This window comes from Carassius gibelio, chromosome B16, assembly GCF_023724105.1.
Source record: "Carassius gibelio isolate Cgi1373 ecotype wild population from Czech Republic chromosome B16, carGib1.2-hapl.c, whole genome shotgun sequence".
Lineage (NCBI taxonomy): Eukaryota > Metazoa > Chordata > Actinopteri > Cypriniformes > Cyprinidae > Carassius > Carassius gibelio.
Genome location: NC_068411.1, coordinates 1726326 through 1745559, shown reverse-complemented (window position 1 = coordinate 1745559; position 19234 = coordinate 1726326). Strand labels below are relative to the sequence as shown.

At 40.9% G+C, this 19234-nt stretch overlaps 1 long non-coding RNA gene across 1 annotated transcript; it reads left to right on the top strand.

Moving 5' to 3' along the window:
* The first annotated feature begins 16580 nt into the window (after nt 1-16580).
* LOC127974701 (uncharacterized) lies at nt 16581-18778 on the top strand. The gene is made up of 4 exons (XR_008157349.1): nt 16581-17105; nt 17194-17259; nt 17942-18078; nt 18197-18778. It is a non-coding gene; the product is annotated as an uncharacterized LOC127974701 (long non-coding RNA).
* The last annotated feature ends 456 nt before the right edge of the window (nt 18779-19234 follow it).

Below are 19234 nucleotides of genomic sequence, written 5' to 3'. Positions count from 1 at the left end.
TCCCCAACACCCACTTGGACACTCCGGGATGGCCTGCCAGGCCTCGGCCCGCGTGACAAGGGGCTGGATAGTTTCGGATGGCAGACCGCTAATTAGGGGCCTGAACACTGACGAGTGTGGAAGAGGAAAACTGCTCTCTTTTTGAAAATGTGAAATATTTATTGTGTTCGACATAACAACGGCGCTTTGCGTGGACGCAACAACACTGGGCCAGGGTCGCACAGCAGACAGGCGAGAGAGCTTCTGGGGTGGTCCGGCCACGGCGGGACTTTGCCCCTTCCTCTTTCTTCCCCAACGATCAGGAGGATTTAGAGGGCGTCAGGTCCAGCACAATCCTTTGCCGGGGGCCCTGACGTCTAGGCGGGGCGAGCTGGGTGCTGCTCCTTAGGGGGCGCCACCTGGGGGGTAGAAGGGGCAGGTTTGCATGTTAGCAACAATTAGCATGTTGCTAGCATTATTTTAGCATGATTAGCATGTTGTTAACATGTTTCTAACATGACTAGCATGCGACTAGCATGTTTCTAGCATGATTAGCATGTTGCTAGCATGTTTCTAGCATGACTAGCATGCGACTAGCATTTTTCTAGCATGATTTTACCATGATTAGCATGTTACAAGCATGTCGCTAACATGTCTCTAGCACGATTAACATGTTGCTAGCATGTTTCTAGCATGATTAGCATGCAACTAGCATGTTGCTAGCATTATTTTAGCATTATTAGCATGTTGTTAACATGTTTCTAACATGACTAGCATGCGACTAGCATGTTTCTAGCATGATTAGCATGTTGCTAGCATGTTTCTAGCATGACTAGCATGCGACTAGCATGTTTCTAGCATGATTTTACCATGATTAGCATGTTGCTAGCATGTTTCAAGCATGATTAGAATGTTTGCTAGCATGTATCTAACATGATTAGCATGTTGCTAGCATGTTACTAGCATGTTTTTATCATGACTAGCATTCGACTAGCATGTTGCTACAATGATTAGCATGATGCTAGCATGTTTCTAGCATGATTAGCATGTGACTACCATGTTGCTAGCATTTTTTTAGCATGATTAGTATGTTGCTAACATATTTCTAGCATGATTAGTTGTTGATGATTAGCATGACATGTTGTTAGCATGTCGTTAGCATGTTTCTAGTATGATTAACATGATGTTAGCATGTTGTTAACAAGTTTCTAGCATTATTAACATGCGACTATCATGTTGCTATCATGTTGTTAACATGTTTCTAGCATGATTAACATGCGACTAGCATGTTGCTAGCATGTTTAGCATGTTGCTAGCATGTCACTAGCATGATTCTAGCATGATTAGCAAATTGCTAGTATGTCGCTAGCATGTTTCTAGCATGATTAGCATGTTTTTAGCATGACTAGCATTGCGACTATTGATTAGCATGATGCTAGCATGTTTCTAGCATGATTATCATGCGACTAGCATGTTGCTAGCATTTTTCTAGCATGATTAGCATGTTGCTAACATTTTTCTAGCATGATTAGCATGTTGTTAACATTTTTCTAGTATGATTAACATGTTGTTAGCATGTTAACATGTTTCTAGCATGATTAACATGTGACTAGCATTTTGCTAGCATGATTAGCATGCGACTAGCATGTTGCTAGCATGTTGCTAGCATGATTAGCATGTTGCTAGCATGACTAGCATGCAACTAACATGTTGCTAGCAATATTATTAGCATGTTGTTAGCATGTTTCTAACATGATTAGCATGCGACTAGCATGTTGCTAGCATGATTTTACCATGATTAGCATATTGCTAGCATTGTCGCTAGCATGTTTCTAGCATGACTAGCATGCGACTAGCATGTTGCTAGCATGTTGTTAACATGTTTCTAGCATGACTAGCATGCGACTAGCATGTTGCTAGCATGATTTTAGCATGATTAGCATGTTGCTAGCATGTCGCTAGCATGTCTCTAGCATGATTAGCATTTTGCTAGCATGATTTTAGCATGCCACTCTCTCCAGTCCCCACTACCAGCGCATGCTCCAGTTTAAGACCTTGATCTCTCTCCATCAACAAGGGACTGATGTGAGGGATTTTGCCCTGAAGTTCAGTGGTACTGCAGAGGGATTGGAGTTCAATGATGCAGCCCTCAAGGACCTCTTCAATTACGCCCTTGATGAGCCTTTCAGCTGGTGGAGAATGAGGGGGCTGGACCACCTATCGTTTAGGGAATTTGTGGAGTTCGTGGCACATTCCCCAGCTAAGGAGGCTGCAGTGCTGCCTGTGGTGCCCGTCAAAGCTGCAGTTCCCCCTGGGGTGGATGAAGGAGCTGCAGTACCCCCAGAGGTGACTTGCGACAGTGCAGAACCCCTAGAGGTGGCCAAAGAGACTGCAGCACCTCACTCTTGCAGACGGAAGAGGGGAAAGAAGAGGAATGGCTCTGCCCCGCCACTGCCAGAGGAGCCTGATGAGGCTGCCCCGCCACTGCCAGAGGAGACTGATGAGGCTGCACCGCCACTGCCAAAGGAGCCTGCCAGAGGAGCCTGATGAGGCTGCAGCGCCACTGCCAGAGGAGCCTGATGAGGCTGCAGCGCCACTGCCAGAGGAGCCTGATGAGGCTGCAGCACTACTGCCAGAGGAGCCTGATGAGGCTGCAGCGCCCCCGCCTTGGAGATGGAGGAGAAGGAGAAAGGCTTCCTCCATCCCACATGGCCCGGAGGCCATTCAGGAGCCCACTGCGTGCCTGGAGGCCATTCCAGTCATGCCCAAGCTCCTTGCCCTGCCGGCGCCGCCCAAGCTCCTTGCCCTGCCGGTGCCGCCCAAGCTCCTTGCCCTGATGCCGGCGCCGCCCAAGCTCCTTGCCCTGATGCCGGCTCTCTCTCAGCTCCCTGCCCTGATGCCGGCGCCGCCCAAGCTCCTTGCCCTGATGCCGGCTCTGTCTAAGCTCCATGCCCTTAGGCCGGCTCTACCCTTGATGAGTGCCTTGCCGGTTTTGCAAGGGGTTCCTGTTAGGCTGTATCCTCGCTGGTTCGTCCCTCCGGCTCCGCCCTGGTGGTCTGCTGTGGTTCCTGTTAGGCCAGAGCCTCACTGGTCTGTCCCTCCGGCACCACCCTGGTGGTCTGCCGGGGTTCCTGTTAGGCCGGAGCTTCGCTGGTCTGTGCCTCCGGCACCGCCCTGGTGGTCTGTCAGGGTTTCTGTTAAGCCAGATCCTCGCTGGCTCATCTCTCTGGCTCCACCCTGGCCCGCTGCTGGGACTCCTGGACTGCCTGAGCCTCCTTGGCTCAGCCCTCCCGCCCCTCCCTGGTCCCTTTTAATAATTGTTTGGGTTTTCCTGTTGCTTGACTGGGCTCCCTTCCCTCCCTCCCCTATTTTGTCTGTATTTTGATCTCCATGTCTTGTGTTCTGTTGTGTACCAGGTTTGTGTTGCCATGCCTGTGCTGTCTTGTTCCCTTCTTGTTTTTGGGTATTCCACGTTAGGGACGCCAGGTGGCTGCTCGAGCCGTGCACTCTTGTCTGCGTGTCCTATTTCTTGTTGGAGCATGGTGTTCGGATCCCGGCACTTTCTTGTTCTACTTTGTCTTGTGCTGTCGCACGCAGGTTAGTTTTTACTGGCTGCGTGCTGTCTTGTGTGAACACGCGGTTTATGAGCTTGCTCATTAGCTGCGTGTTTGTGTCCAATTCAAGCACATGGCTTGCGATTGGTTTGCTGGCCATGTCCTTGTGTTTTTGTTTTGTGTGAGCACATGGCTTTTGTCTTAGTTCCTATGTGCCATGTGCTCTCGTCAATTGTCTTGACCCCACCCATCTTGTTACCTGATTATTGATGTAATTTTAAATACAGGGTAGTTTTTGTTTGTTTTATTATTATTACTATTAAAGAGCTCTTCTCTCTGCATCATTGAGTCCTCGCCTCATCCCTCTACCCAAACCCTGACAGCATGTTTCTAGCATGACTAGCATGCAACTAGCATGTTGTTAGCATGTTTCTAGCATGATTAGCATGCAACTAGCATGTTGCTAGCATGATTAGCATGTTTCTAGCATGACTAGCATGTTTCTAGCATGACTAGCATGTGACTAGCATGTTGCTAGCATGATTTTACCATGGTTAGCATGTTGCTAGCAAGCTGCTAGCTTGTTTCTAGCATGACTAGCATGCGACTAGCAAGTTGCTAGTTTGATTAGCATGTTGCTAGCATTATTTTAGCATGATTAACTTGTTAGCATGACTAGCATGAGACTAGCATGTTGCTAGCATGATTTTAGTATGATTAACATGTTTCTAGCATGATTAGCATGTTGCTAGCATGTTTCTAGCATGTTGCTAGCATGACTAGCATGCGACTAGCATGTTGCTAGCATGTTTCGAGCATGATGACTAGCATGCGACTAGCATGTTGCAAGCATGATTTTAGCATGATTAGCATATTAGGATAGATGGGTAGATAGATAGTAGGGGTGTAACGATACGCGTATTCGTATTGAACCGTTCGGTACGACGCTTTCGGTTCGGTACGCGGTACGCATTATGTATACCGAACGGTTCGTTGGAGTAATTAATTAAATTTGAAAAAAAAAAAAAAAAGAGAGAGAGAGAAATATAATGATATGCGTTCAACAAGGTAGCCCAATAACCCAAACAACGTAACAGGCAATGCCCCTGACACTCCCGAAGAAGAAAAAATCACCATCTTATATGTTTATGTTAGGCTACTCAGCAGGCGCTCGCTCACTCAGTACGCGCTGAAGGCTCGTTGCAAAATAGCCAATGCGTTTAACAGACTAGAAATGAGAAGATCCTCCAATAACCAACAGGTCTGGTGTTTGGGTGCACTTTGGATTCCCTTTAAGCTATAATGGTGATGGTAAGAGAGTGGTGGATAAAAAACAACGGTATGTCGCATCTGCAACATGACAGGGTACACCAGCGGGAATAAAAAAAAAAAAAAAAAAACACCAGCGGGAATATCTGGGATATATGCGTCAGTACTATCTGGGAAAAGACGAAAAAAAGGAGAAACATGCACGCAGCAAACTATCCCTGCAGCATTTAGACACTATAGCTTACAGGGAATCCAACCCAAACACCAGACCTGTTGGTTATTTTAGGATCTTATATTTCTGGTCTGTTAAAGCCATTCGACATTTTGCAACGAGCCTTCAGCGCGTGCTGAGTGAGCGAGCGCCTTAGGGGCCGTTCACATATCGTGCCTAAAAACGCATGGAAAACGCTAAGCGCGTCTTTCTCCTCCTTTCCAAAGCGCTTGGGCAGAAGCGCTCATGAGGCGTCTGTCTTTGCTAAGCAACAATGACGTGCTCTCTCCATGAGACGCGGAAATTTCAGCGAAGGATAAATGGATTTGCAGCTCTAAAAATCGCTTGCAGTAGCTCTGCTACTAAATTTATTTCAAAATTGCAATCCATATACAACTATGATCAGCTGATCCTTCATCTTGGCTGAGCTCTCAACGTTGTTACAGGAAAGGATGAAGCTGATTGGTTAGTTCTTGTCACATGACCCGCGGTGCGCTTGCGGCATTCTGAAAAGTTGAGATGTTTTTACATTTTGCTGTATCTAAAACGTATCGAACCGAACCGAACCGAACCGTGACATCAGTGTATCGTATCGAACCGAACCGTGAATTTTGTGAACCGTTACACCCCTAATAGATAGATAGATAGATAGATAGATAGATAGATAGATAGATAGATAGATAGATAGATAGACAAACAGATAGATAGATTAGATGAGTTTGAATGAGTTTAAATTGATTAGCATCAAAGCTTGATTGAGTCTAATGGGATTTGGAGCTTGGGTCATCTGAACATCCTGTCAATGAAAGTCTATGGGATTTTTACGACTTTTTAATATTAATTTTTAAGAAAACCGTAACTCAAACCAGTCTGAAAAGATATAGCACACCAATTCAGAACAGTATGAAGGTCTGACCCAAGTTTGGAGTATGTAGCTTGAACGGTCTAGGAGGAGTTAGTGTCCAAAAATTTTGCGGCCAGAAAAATAATAAGAAGAAGAATAACTAGAATTAAAAGTTAGTGAACTAACTTTGATGTTGGCTTGGCCATCTTGGCCATGGTGCAAAAGAGCCACAGTACTTGTGTGCCCAACATTCTTGAGTTGCCCTGCTGCAAAAAAAATAAAAATAATAATACCATAAAAATACACCTGCAACAGTCTTTTTCCATGGTCCCTTGCTCTTTTCTTTTTTAATAAAAAGCCTAGGCTATGAGAACAGCTACGATAGGGTCGTCTAGCTGAATGCGAAATAAGTCATGCAAAAACCATAATCTCCTAATACCATTCAATTTGATCTTATTTTAACAGTACTGACAACATATTAAAGTTATCACACATTACTGAAAAATTAAAGAAGGGACACTATATATAGTATACTTCGGCGAGTCAAGAGCTAAACAAAAAGTCCTGTTTCATTACAAAATACTGTAACTTTTATAAACTTTATATTATCACCACAAAATTTTAATTAATAATTATTTAAAAAATAATATTTCATAAAACTGAAACTTAAATATATTATTTATATAGGCTATACAAAACAGAAAAGAAAAAAGACTAAATAAGAAGCGCGCTGATTTTTCACGAGGTGTCTACGTGTGAAATACACGTATTTAACGTGTTGTTGACGTGCTAAAATTCACGTGTATTTGACCCTCTTGGCCTTCCATACACATTAGATATAATGAAGGGAGACGTGAAAAAGGACATCGCGTTGTTTTGATATGGATTACTTTATCACAGAATATTTGTTCGGCATCACTTGTTTGGTTTATAAGTAGACATGTCAAGCTTTCTATAGATATATCTCTCATGTCTCTTCATTGAGTATTCATGGAGTTACAGTTCATTTTAATGACGTGTTTGTAAATGAAGATCAGCGCAGACCAAGGCTGCAGACAGCACACCTTGTTTGTTATCTTTATTTTATAAGTGCACAAAGTTTTGTTTTCATTATGTTTGTATCCAAAAAAAAGTAGACCCTTTACAGATTCGATTGATGTATTGCTCTTACCTGTACGATTAAAACTGAAAGTGTAATTTAAGTAATTTTCGCGGTTATCAGGAGAAAATGACTCAAAACGCGTATCGACTCCAGAGTTAAAAGGCTGTTGTGACTTTTTTTCCTTACAGTATTCATAAGCTGTATCACGCTGTCAAATTATTTTTCATTTTGCACACATAAACAGCTCAAAAACACCCTGAATTCTGCTATTGTTGTGTTTTAATGGGTGGATTAGTGCATTTGCTGTGATATTATTTTTGGAAGCTCTTAAAAAATGCTGATGAAGCGCTCATTTCTCTCTCGTCTTTCTCTCTGTTCTTTGGCCAGAGACAAAATTTATAAATGAGATCTGACCCGGTAATAATAACATGTTGGTTTAGCTTGTCAGTGTGAATGAAATGTGTAGCCTATTTATTTGTCCGATCTCGCCCCGAAACGCGGCTGTCATGTGGACTTCAAGTGTTCAGAGAAGAATTAAAAGTTAGTTAGACAAAACAATATTGGATATAATATCGGCGTAATATAGTATTTTAAGAAGCTCTTAAAAAAATATATAAATGATTTTACCATGTTGTGCAGCGCCGATAAATAAGTAATATTAAATATGTGTTGTCTACGCATGAAATACACGTATTTAATGTGTTGTTGACGCGTTAAAATTCATGTGTATTTGACCCTCTTGGCCTTCCATAGACATTAGATATAATGAAGGGAGACGTGAAAAAAGCACATCGCGTTGTTTTGATATGGATTACTTTATCACAGAATATTTGTTCGGGAGCACTTGTTTGGTTTAAAAGTAGACATGTCAAGCTTTCTATAGATATATCTCTCATGTCTCTTCGTTGAGTATTCATGGAGTTACAGTTCATTTTAATGACGTGTTTGTAAATGAAGATCAGCGCAGATCAAGGCTGCAGACAGAACACCTTGTTTGTTATCTTTATTTTATAAGTGCCCAAAGTTTTGTTGTTATTATGTTTGTATCCAAAAAAAGTAGACCCTTTACAGAGACACGTTAAAATTCACGTGTATTTGACCTTCTTGGCCTTCCATACACATTAGACGTGAAAAAAGGACATCGCGTTGTTTAGATATGGATTACTTTATCACAGAATATTTGTTCGGCAGCACTTGTTTGATTTAAAAGTAGACATGTCAAGCTTTCTATAGATATATCTCTCATGTCTCTTCGTTGAGTATTCATGGAGTTACAGTTCATTTTAATGACGTGTTTGTAAATGAAGATCAGCGCAGACCAAGGCTGGAGACAGCACACCTTGTTTGTTATCTTTATTTTATAAGTGCACAAAGTTTTGTTGTTATTATGTTTGTATACAAAAAAAGTGGACCCTTTACAGATTCGATTGATGTATTGCTGTTATCTGTACTATTAAACCTGAAAGTGTAATTTAAGTAATTTTCGGGGTTATCAGGAGAAAATTACTCAAAACGCGTATATGCGTTAATCGACTCCAGAGTTAAAAGGCTGTCGTGACTTTTTTCCTTTCAGTATTCATAAGCTTTATCTCGATGTCAAATTATTTTTCATTTTGCACACATGAACAGCTCAAAAACACCTGAATTCAGCTCTTGTTGTGTTCTAACGGGTGGATTATTGCATTTGCTGTGATATTATTTTTGGAAGCTCTTAAAAAATGCTGATGAAGTGCTCATTTCTCTCTCGTCTTTGTCTCTGTTCTTTGGCCAGAGACATAGAGATCTGACCCGGTAATAATAACATATGTTGGTTTAGCTTGTCAGTGTGAATGAAATGTGTAGCCTATTTATTTGTCCGATCTCGCCCCGAAACGCGGCTATCATGTGGACTTCAAGTGTTCAGAGAAATACATCGCGAACTCGCGGACATTTGGCTGCCGCGAATATATCATGTTATTACTTTAAACAGTCCAGAAACATCTGAATTTAGCTCTTGGGGTGTTCTAATGGGTAGATTGCGTGCAATCGCCGTTTTAAAAGGTCTTAAATAAGAGTGAATTCGCTCGTTGTGAGCTCCGTGGAGACACCTGCATGACCAGCAGCTGATTGTTCTCTCATCTTTCTGACTGCTCTCTGCCCAGAAATCAATTATTAATGAGCCCTGACCCCTGTAATAATCAGATATGTTGGTTTAGCTTGTCAGTTTGAAGGAAATTGTATTATTTACTTGTATTTTTAACCAATGTAAAAGTGAAAGTAAACAAAACTCCGGGTATTGCAACCAGTAGGGGCGCGATTTTTCTCAGACAATGGAAGTCTATGGGAATTGATATTTAAAAATTAATAAAAAAAAAACTTTAAGTCTGATCAGTCTGAAAAGATATAGCAACAAGCACCGCTCTATCCCGCAGGTGTCTGTCGAGTTTGGGGCTTGTGGCTTTAAAGCCCTAGGAGGAGTAGCGTTTAGTCTCAGAAAAATAATAAGAAGGAGAAGTTTAAATAGCATAACAGTATGTTGGCTTGTTGCCAAGCCAACATAACTAGAATTAAAAGTTAGTGAACTAACTTTGATGTTGGCTTGGCCCTCCTGGCCATGGGGCAAAAGAGCCACAGTACTTGTGTGCCCAGCATTCTTGAGTTGCCCCGCTGCCAAAAAAAAATAATAATAATACCATAAAAAAAATACACCTGCGACAGTCTTTTTCCATGGTCCCTTGCTGTTTTCTTTTTAAATAAAAAGCCTTGGCTATGATAACAGCTACGACAGGGTTGTCTAGCAGAATGCGAAATAAGTCATGCAAAAACCATAATCTCCTAAATACCATTCAATTTAATCTTATTTTAATAGTACTGACAACATATTTTAAGTTATCACACATTACTGAAAAATTAAAGAAGGGACACTATATATAGTATACTTCAGCGAGTCAAGAGCTAAACAAAAAGTCCTGTTTCATTACAGAATACTGTAACTTTTATAAACTTTATACTATCACCACAAAATTTTAATTAATATTTATTAGAAAATAAATATTTCATAAAACTGAAACTTAAATATATTATTTCTATAGGCTATACAAAACAGAAAAGAAAAAAGACTAAATAATAAGGCTGAATAAGCTGATCTATAGCATGTTAAATGGTGGTTGCCTGTCTATGAATGGTACACCCCTCTAAGCTCACAGAAGTGGTTTGACCCAAGTCCTCAGCAGCCAATGACATTGACCTCTTCAAACTGATTTTGAACGTGTACTTCACGTGTATTTCATGTGTATTTAACACGTGAAATACACCTTAAATACCTGCTGATTTTTCACGTGTAAACAACACGTATTTAACTCGTTAAATAATATTGGATATAATATCGGAGTAATATAGTATTTTAAGAAGCTCTTAAAAATATATATAAATGACTTTACCATGTTGTGCAGCGCCGATAAATAAATAATATTAAATACGTGTTGTCTACGCATGAAATACACGTATGTAACGTGTTGTTGACGCGTTAAAATTCACGTGTATTTGACCCTCTTGGCCTTCCATACACATTAGATATAATGAGGGAGACGTGAAAAAAGGACATCGCGTTGTTTTGATATGGATTACTTTATCACAGAATATTTGTTCGGGAGCACTTGTTTAGTTTAAAAGTAGACATGTCAAGGTTTCTATAGATATATCTCTCATGTCTCTTCGTTGAGTATTCATGGAGTTACAGTTCATTTTAATGACGTGTTTGTAAATGAAGATCAGAGCAGACCAAGGCTGCTGACAGCACACCTTGTTTGTTATGTTTATTTTATAAGTGCCCAAAGTTTTGTTGTTATTATGTGTGTATCCAAAAAAAAGTAGACCCTTACAGAGACACGTTAAAATTCACGTGTATACCCAGCAAACAGGGGACGTCCCCCGGACGTTCCGAGCGTCTGCTTAGGTCTGCAGTACGTCCGATTTATAACGTTCGCTGGCGGACGTTCGGGGGACGTCCGGATTTGGTCCGCTTTTGACGTTCGCTGGCGGACGTTCGGAGGACGTTGGGCAGTAACTAGTTACATGTAACTAAATAACGTAATTTAATTGCAAAATAAATGTAGCAATTTGTTAATGTAATGTAAAATGTAATTAAATCACAGTTAATTATGATATTGTTAATGATTACAAAGGGAGTTACATTTGAATATTTTCACACATACATATTTAAAATATGAGACACCAATGTTTCTGGAGTTGAAGACAGAATATGACACATCCTTATTCCATAACTGTTTTATTTCCTATTTTTGTCATGATTCTGCCCTCGTGTCCTTGATTTTTCCTAGTCTTGAGGCAGGATCATGACAGACCCGTGTTTTGTGTACAAGCACATGGCCTTGCCTTTGGGCCATGTGCTTGTGTTGTCTCGTTCCCTTGCCCCGCCCCCCTTGTTAACCTAGTCGTGTCGTGATTGCTATCTGTGCCACCTGTCGTGTCTTAATAGTTCCCCTATTTAGCTTTCCTAGTGTGCTCTGTCTTGCGTCGGTTCATTGTGTTCCTCATATGTGTTCCTACCTGTCAGCCTTGTGAAAGAGTATTCCCCTTTGAGATATTGTATCCTGTATAACCGTGATTGTTATTTGTAGTTAGTGTTCTCCTGTTTTGAGTCTTTGTTTATCTTGTTTAATCAGTCCTATTTAGTATTTGTTGTATCTGCCCTAGTCCTGTTTTCCCCCTCGTGGGTTTTTGTTTTCCCTTTTTGTAAATAAACCCTTTTGTGTTGAGAATCCTGTCTGCACTTGAGTTCCTCCCCTACCAATCCCAGACAGAATGAACCGACCACCAAGGAACTCAGCAGGCAGGAGGGCCTCTGAGCTTCAGCGTCAGGCGGAGTTCCGGAGGCAGTGCTGGACGTCATCTCCCACCGACAGGAAGGGGGTCACCCTCCCCTACTCGCCCGAGGGGGAGTGGATCCTCCGCAATTATGCCCGGCTGTGGGAGAGTCTCTGCCAGGAGGAGCCACAGAGGTCCCCCCCAGCTGCCAACGATCCCAGAGGGTCGTCTCCTGGCCGTCACAACACTGGGGGAACAGGCAGATCCCCCCCAGAGTCCTGAGGCGCCTTCCACAGCCAGCAGTCTCCCCATGAAGCGAGGGAGACGATTGTCGTGGGAGTCAGCCTCGGAGGCGTCGGCGTCAGAGTCTGCCCTGCCCGAGACCGAACTTCCCCAACCCGTCTCTGTCCCAGCGGTGACCTCTGCACCGCGGCCTAGAAGGAAGAGGAGGAAGAAGGGGTCTCCCGGTCCTGCGACACTGTCGCCTCCTGCAGCGGTGAGCATGCCCGAGCCAGCAGCTGTGAGAGCTGGCGTGCCCGTGCCAGCAGCGGTGAGCGCTGGCGTGCCCGTGCCAGCAGCGGAGAGAGCTGGCGTGCCCGTGCCAGCAGCGGTGAGCGCTGGCGTGCGCGAGCCAGCAGCGGTGAGCGTGCCCGAGCCAGCAGCGGAGAGCGCTGGTGTGCCCGAGCCAGCAGCAGTGAGCGTGCTCGAGCCAGCAGCGGTGAGCGTGCTCGAGCCAGCAGCGGTGAGCGTGCCCGAGCCAGCAGCGGTGAGCGCTGGCGTGCCCGAGCCGGCAAAGAAGAGAGCTGTATGCAAGTCTGCAGTCGTGAGAGCGGAGGAGAGTGCCGCGGCCGACTCTGCAGCAAAGACTCTAGTACAGTCTGTCTCATCTCGTAAGGAGATGCCAATTATCCTAGCTGCTAAAGCCTTTTCAGATTATTTGTCTAGTCTTGTCCGGATCCTAGAAGTCCCCGTCAGTCCTGTCTTGTCCCCAGACCCTGTCCCCCGAAATCCCGAGTGTCCTGCCGTTGTCTCCCCGTGTCCCGTGAGTGTTGCCCCGTGTCCTGCTGATGTAGTCATGTGTCCTGTTGATGTGGCCCCGTGTCCCGTTAATGTTGCCCCGTGTCCCGTAGATGTTGTCCCCCCGTGTCCAGCTGTCATCTCCCCGCGTCCCGTAAGTCTTGCCCCGCGTCCCTTGTCTGCTCCTGTCATGTCCCCTGTCAGTTGTCCCGAGACCCCTCCCCGCCCCTCACCACCCAGACCTGCCCGTACCCCCCGTCGTCAGCCTTCGTCCTGTCCTCCTAAGATTCCTACCCCACCCACCCGCCCTGGTCTGTCCCCCATGAACTTTGTGGTCCCGCCCCCTCCCCTTCCCTGTTTGTTTTTTTTGATTTGTCACCCTAACCCTGCCGTTGTGTACTCATGTTTGCCTTTGTTGTTATTTGTCATGTCTTGTTGGTTTGTGTCTGTGTCCCAGTCTGTCATGTCAGTCATGTCCCGTGTTTGATGTTCCCTTGAGGAGCGTCTGGAAGCCGCTCCTTAAGGGAGGGGTTCTGTCATGATTCTGCCCTCGTGTCCTTGATTTTTCCTAGTCTTGAGGCAGGATCATGACAGACCCGTGTTTTGTGTACAAGCACATGGCCTTGCCTTTGGGCCATGTGCTTGTGTTGTCTCGTTCCCTTGCCCCGCCCCCCTTGTTAACCTAGTCGTGTCGTGATTGCTATCTGTGCCACCTGTCGTGTCTTAATTGTTCCCCTATTTAGCTTTCCTAGTGTGCTCTGTCTTGCGTCCGTTCATTGTGTTCCTCATATGTGTTCCTACCTGTCAGCCTTGTGAAAGAGTATTCCCCTTTGAGATATTGTATCCTGTATAACCGTGAGTGTTATTTGTAGTTAGTGTTCTCCTGTTTTGAGTCTTTGTTTATCTTGTTTAATCAGTCCTATTTAGTATTTGTTGTATCTGCCCTAGTCCTGTTTTCCCCCTCGTGGATTTTTGTTTTCCCTTTTTGTAAATAAACCCTTTTGTGTTGAATCCTGTCTGCACTTGAGTTCCTCCCCTACCAATCCCCGACAATTTTGGTTTATGTAAATTATTTATTTATTTATTAAATTTTTAGATTAACTGCCTTTTTTTCCAAAGCATTGTTAGATTGCAATGTTTCCTGTCATAGCTATGCAAAGATTTGATTTCAAAAACAGTATCATAGCTATTAAACTATATCTTATGATTTTAAATCTGTATTTAACCTAAAAATATTGCAAAGTAAAAAGAGCTGCTAAAGTCTTATTTTGAGGTGGTTGTACTTTACAATTAAATTATAGTCTTCATTTAAGTGAAGAAGGATTCTGAAATCTGAGAGTAATCAGTGTTGAGTACCACTGTAACATTAACCCTGCCTGCTTTAAATGATTCAAAATAATCAAAATTTGAAAACAATAGAAATTTAGAAAAGTAATCAAATGTAATCAGTTACATTACTTAAAGTCACTTGAAACAGTGATACTACATATTACATTTTAAATAATTTAATTTGTAATCTGTAACCTATAACATTTCCAAAGTAACCTTCCCAACACTGGACCTGACACCTTGCAACTCAGACAAATAGAGTGGACAAAATCAAACTCATATAAACTCATATTGGATTTTAAAGGGTATTTTTGCCTAAAACAAAACTGTAATAATAACAGATTGCAAAAAAAAAAAAAAAAATGTTTTGATTTGCTGATTGATATATATATATATATATTTTTTTTTACTATATAGATTTGAATACATTGTAAAATAAAGTTAATGTTAAATTAATAATTTTCATTTCTGGAAAAAGAAAATAGGATTAACTTCTGTAATGAAAAATGTCATTAAATCAGGAGTCTGTTTTCAGTATTTAAACATCAAAATCATGATGCTTAATCATGATGATATAAACTTTCAATAATATAATTGAACAGAGCTACAATTCGGTTTATGCATGAATCAAGAAAATATGTTTGCATCCCAGGAGCTCTACTAGAATGTTATAGAGTGAATGCCAAGGAAAACATGAAGAAAAAAGTGAAAAATAACACAGGTAAGACAAATAAATTAATTATTTTCATTTACGTATTAAACTGTTTATTTGTGCTATATAAATAAACTTGTATTGTATATATAAACTGTTGGTAAGACGACAAGAAAAGTTATTTAGGAAATAAATTATTTTAGTTGTTGCATTTAAGACTGCTACACTACATGGAGCTCTAATAAAAAAAGTAATATAGCTACACTGAAGATAGGATCCAAGCAGCTGTTGATCAAATGAGCACATGACCGAATGACATCACTATAGTGCACCGCGGCATGTATCCATGGCAACGCTCAGCCGCTAATGACAGTTAGACACGGCTTTGAGTTTTCGCTTTTGTTTGGTCAAAAAAGGTATTTATTCTTTTATATTATTAGACATTATAGATACCGTAACTACTGTTTATCTCCTAATGCTTACATTTGATCAAGTTTACCTTTTTAAACATTTGCTGAAGTTGGCCCACGCAGCTGCTGAGGTTAGGCTATGTGAACACTTTCTAAGCTAACGTTAGCTTGTAAAGCTGAAATGATTAAATGTATATAATACTGGCAGATATTAAACTTAAATATTTAATATCCATATGGTAAAAATACACACTGAGACGCCTATATGCAGCAAAAAGGCATGTCCGCTACATTTCGGACCGCTTGGTCTAAATCCAAACTGTCAACAGTCTTTACAAATCGTTTGTCAATGGATAAAGGACAGTCCTAGATGTATGAAGTCATAACACTACTGAATGTGTTCATTTTGTTGTTTTAGGTTAAAAGACAATGGGAAGAAATGCCATCGACTAACCACAGCTGACAACCAGAGACGCAGACACGCCAAAACACACACACACACACGAAAATAGCCCTGCAACTTTACCATTGTTCAATTAAAATAAATCTATTTTGCTTCATACAGCGTGTCTGTTGTCTTTGATTAGCTTAAAAGTACAATAAAATGACATTTAGAGGATTTAAAGTGAAAGTCCCCCAAATGTCCCGAATGTCCGCTGCACGTCCTGTGAACGTCCCCGTGAACGTCCTCGGGACGTCTTCGCGAACGTCCGCTCGACGTCAAGTGGACCCTACACGCTGACGTCCTGGGGACCTTTTTTTGTTAGCTGAATGCGAAATAAGTCATGCAAAAACCATAATCTCCTAAATACCATTCAATTTAATGTTATTTTAATAGTACTGATAACATATATTAAGTTATCACACTACTGAAAAATTAAAGAAGGGACAGTATATATAGTATACTTCGGTGAGTCAAGAGCTAAACAAAAATTCACGTGTATTTGACCCTCTTGGCCTTCCATACACATTAGATAAAATGAAGGGAGACGTGAAAAAAGGACATTGCGTACTTTATCACAGAATATTTGTTCGGCAGCACTTGTTTAGTTTAAAAGTAGACATGTCAAGCTTTCTATAGATATATCTCTCATGTCTCTTCGTTGAGTATTCAGTTTAGTTACAGTTCATTTTAATGACGTGTTTGTAAATGAAGATCAGCGCAGACAAGGTTGAAGACAGCACACCTTTGTTTGTTATCTTTATTTTATAAGTGCACAAAGTTTTGTTGTTACTATGTTTGTATCCAAAAAAAAGTAGACCCTTTACAGATTCGATTGATGTATTGCTCTTATCTGTACGATTAAAACTGAAAATGTAATTTAAGTAATTGTCAGGGTTATCAGCAGAAAATGACTCAAAACGCGTATATGCGTTAATCGACTCCAGAGTTAAAGAGTAACCCCAGAGTGCAGTCTGGACGATGGGGCGGGGCGACACTTCGAGGCGGAGCGACACGTGTCGCCCCACCCATATTTGTTTTCCCCGCCTTTGACATTTTCCTCCGAGCCAGCAGGGGGCAGTTTGCGTTGACACAAACAGAACGGTGGCAACTGCAGCAGCAGAGTAATAACGCTATTCCACGTTGATTGCGTGAGGTGAGTAAAAGTGGTTGTGTAAATATCTTATAATATGAAATGCGATGTTCGATCATTTATTTATCCATGGTACGTTCAATTTGAATAATTATTGTTAATAATTGTTATAAATTGCAAATTTTATTGTTCTTTGTGGATTGTAACAGTAGTACACTCTGTACATGGCTTTAGTTCATAGGTTCGATTTTACAGAGGTATGGCATTACATTTGTCAAGTTATTTGAACAGACATGCATGATTTTTGTGTGTATATTATTATTATTATTATTTTTCAGGATGACATGATCAGGAGGTGGTGGTGTTCTGTTCTCCTGGACAGCTTTACTCCGCAAATGTATGTAGCTGTTTGAATGTTGCTACATGAAACATTACTCTGTACTATATCTAGCAATAAACCTACCTCTTGACATTTGTTCTTTTAGAGCTCAACCACTGAGGGGGAGAACTTCACCATTCACCATGTCTTCAGGCAGAGTCCAGCAAAGCAGGTTATTTGTGCACATTCATTCATTAACAACTAATAATTACATATGTGTGTACATGCAGAGGTATTTTAGTTATTACAGCTACATAGTTGTTCAGATGTGGTATTATGTACAAGTACTATATTGGTCAATACTGTGGATTATTTAATATATAGCTATCAGTTAACATCAGCATCAAAGACATTTAAAAACATTTCAGCTTAATTCATTTTCAGACAGCAGCGAGTGTTTTAAATAACTTCTGTTTACGATCTAATGTGGATTTTGTTCACCATATAAGACAGAAATATTCATATTCAATGTAAAAGATCTTCATGTGGATCATGCATACAAATATATACAAATATATCACTGGAGTATTACAATTAATGGCAAAATGAATGTGTGGAAATGTAAACTAATATATCCTACTGACACACAATAGCAAAAGATATAAATAATTGGCTTAAAACAGGTTTTTTTCAATGTGAAAATACTAACATGCCTAATACTTCTGCACAGTACTGTATATATTAACATTTTATTAGTGTTATTATAAAAGAATGAGTATGCAGTTGTGACAACAATCTATAGAGTTTTTAATGAGAGTTTTAAAGCACGGTTGTCTGTAGTCAGTGTTTATATAATGTTTAATAACTTTTATATACATGTATAAATAAACCTATGTATGTTTTTGATTCAACAGCTTCCCCTGGAAATCCTCAGGGAAGTTATTTTGTCAGCGGGTGACTCTGCATATTTGACACTTTATCTGGTTTGCAGATGGTTTAGGGATGTGCTCCGAAGTTTTTCGGAAAGTGGCACAGTTTGCCTGGCTAGACAGTAAGATTTCTCAGTTTAATGCTCATTCTCCAATTGAATTTTGTAGTAGAAGGCTGTTAAACTTTTTTTGTATTATTATTATAATTATCTTTCATGTATTTTGTCTTTACACTATAAGTTGTGGCCAACTGAAAGAATTGTCCTCCTGTCTCCTGACCGGAACGAGTTCAGACGGATAATCAGCATCAGGGAACGCTTGCAGTGCAGAGCCTTTTTCAAGTTTAACCCACCAGGGTACAGGGAAGAGACCGGCGTGGTGATCTTTTGGGCTTTTGTTTACACAGGATTTTGTTCCAAGGACTGTTTTTTATTTTTTATTTTTATTTTTTGCGGCATGAAACACATTTGTGTGTTAAGTTCATTGAAGGGAAATAGAGAATGGACTGAGATCAGCTGGTTTTGATGTATTAATTGATGTCATTTAAAGTTAAACTTTGCAGTGTATAATGTTTTAATAAAAAAGCTATGGCAAACACGTGCATGACAACAGGTTTCAGTCATTTACATCAGTCTATCATTCTTTAAGGTTTCTCATATTTGATGGTAACATCATTTGCTATGCATTGCTCATAATGGATTCTTAATTTAGTTGTGATAGGATTGTGAGGATTAATGAGGTTTTCAGTAGTGCAGTTCAGAAAACAAATAACAGAAAGTGACGAGTGTTTTTGGGCAAGTTCTTTAGAACCTGTATAGTTCCTTCCTTGCAAAAAGTAACCATGGATTTATTGTAGTAAAATATTTGTTGGCATATTAATTACTGTGAGCTGTAATTATAAAAACACCATAATTTTAGTTACTGTAGCAGAACCATGGTAAATTTTCGTAGGGGCCAAGGGAATGTTCAGAATATTATTGGTGACGTTCAGAGACTGGTGACAATTTGTTACACACACGACGCACACACACACACACACACACACACACACACACACACACACACATATATATATATATATATATATATATATATATATATATATATATATATAATTTGAATATATAAATCAAGGTACTCCATGAATATCTACATAACCATACTACGCATTATATTGCCGTGTCATTTTCAAACCAGAGAGTAATGCCAAGGTAGTGTCTACAGCCTTTGAGGGAGTAGACCATTTATTTCTATTCTGTTCGTCGTAATCCAAAACTC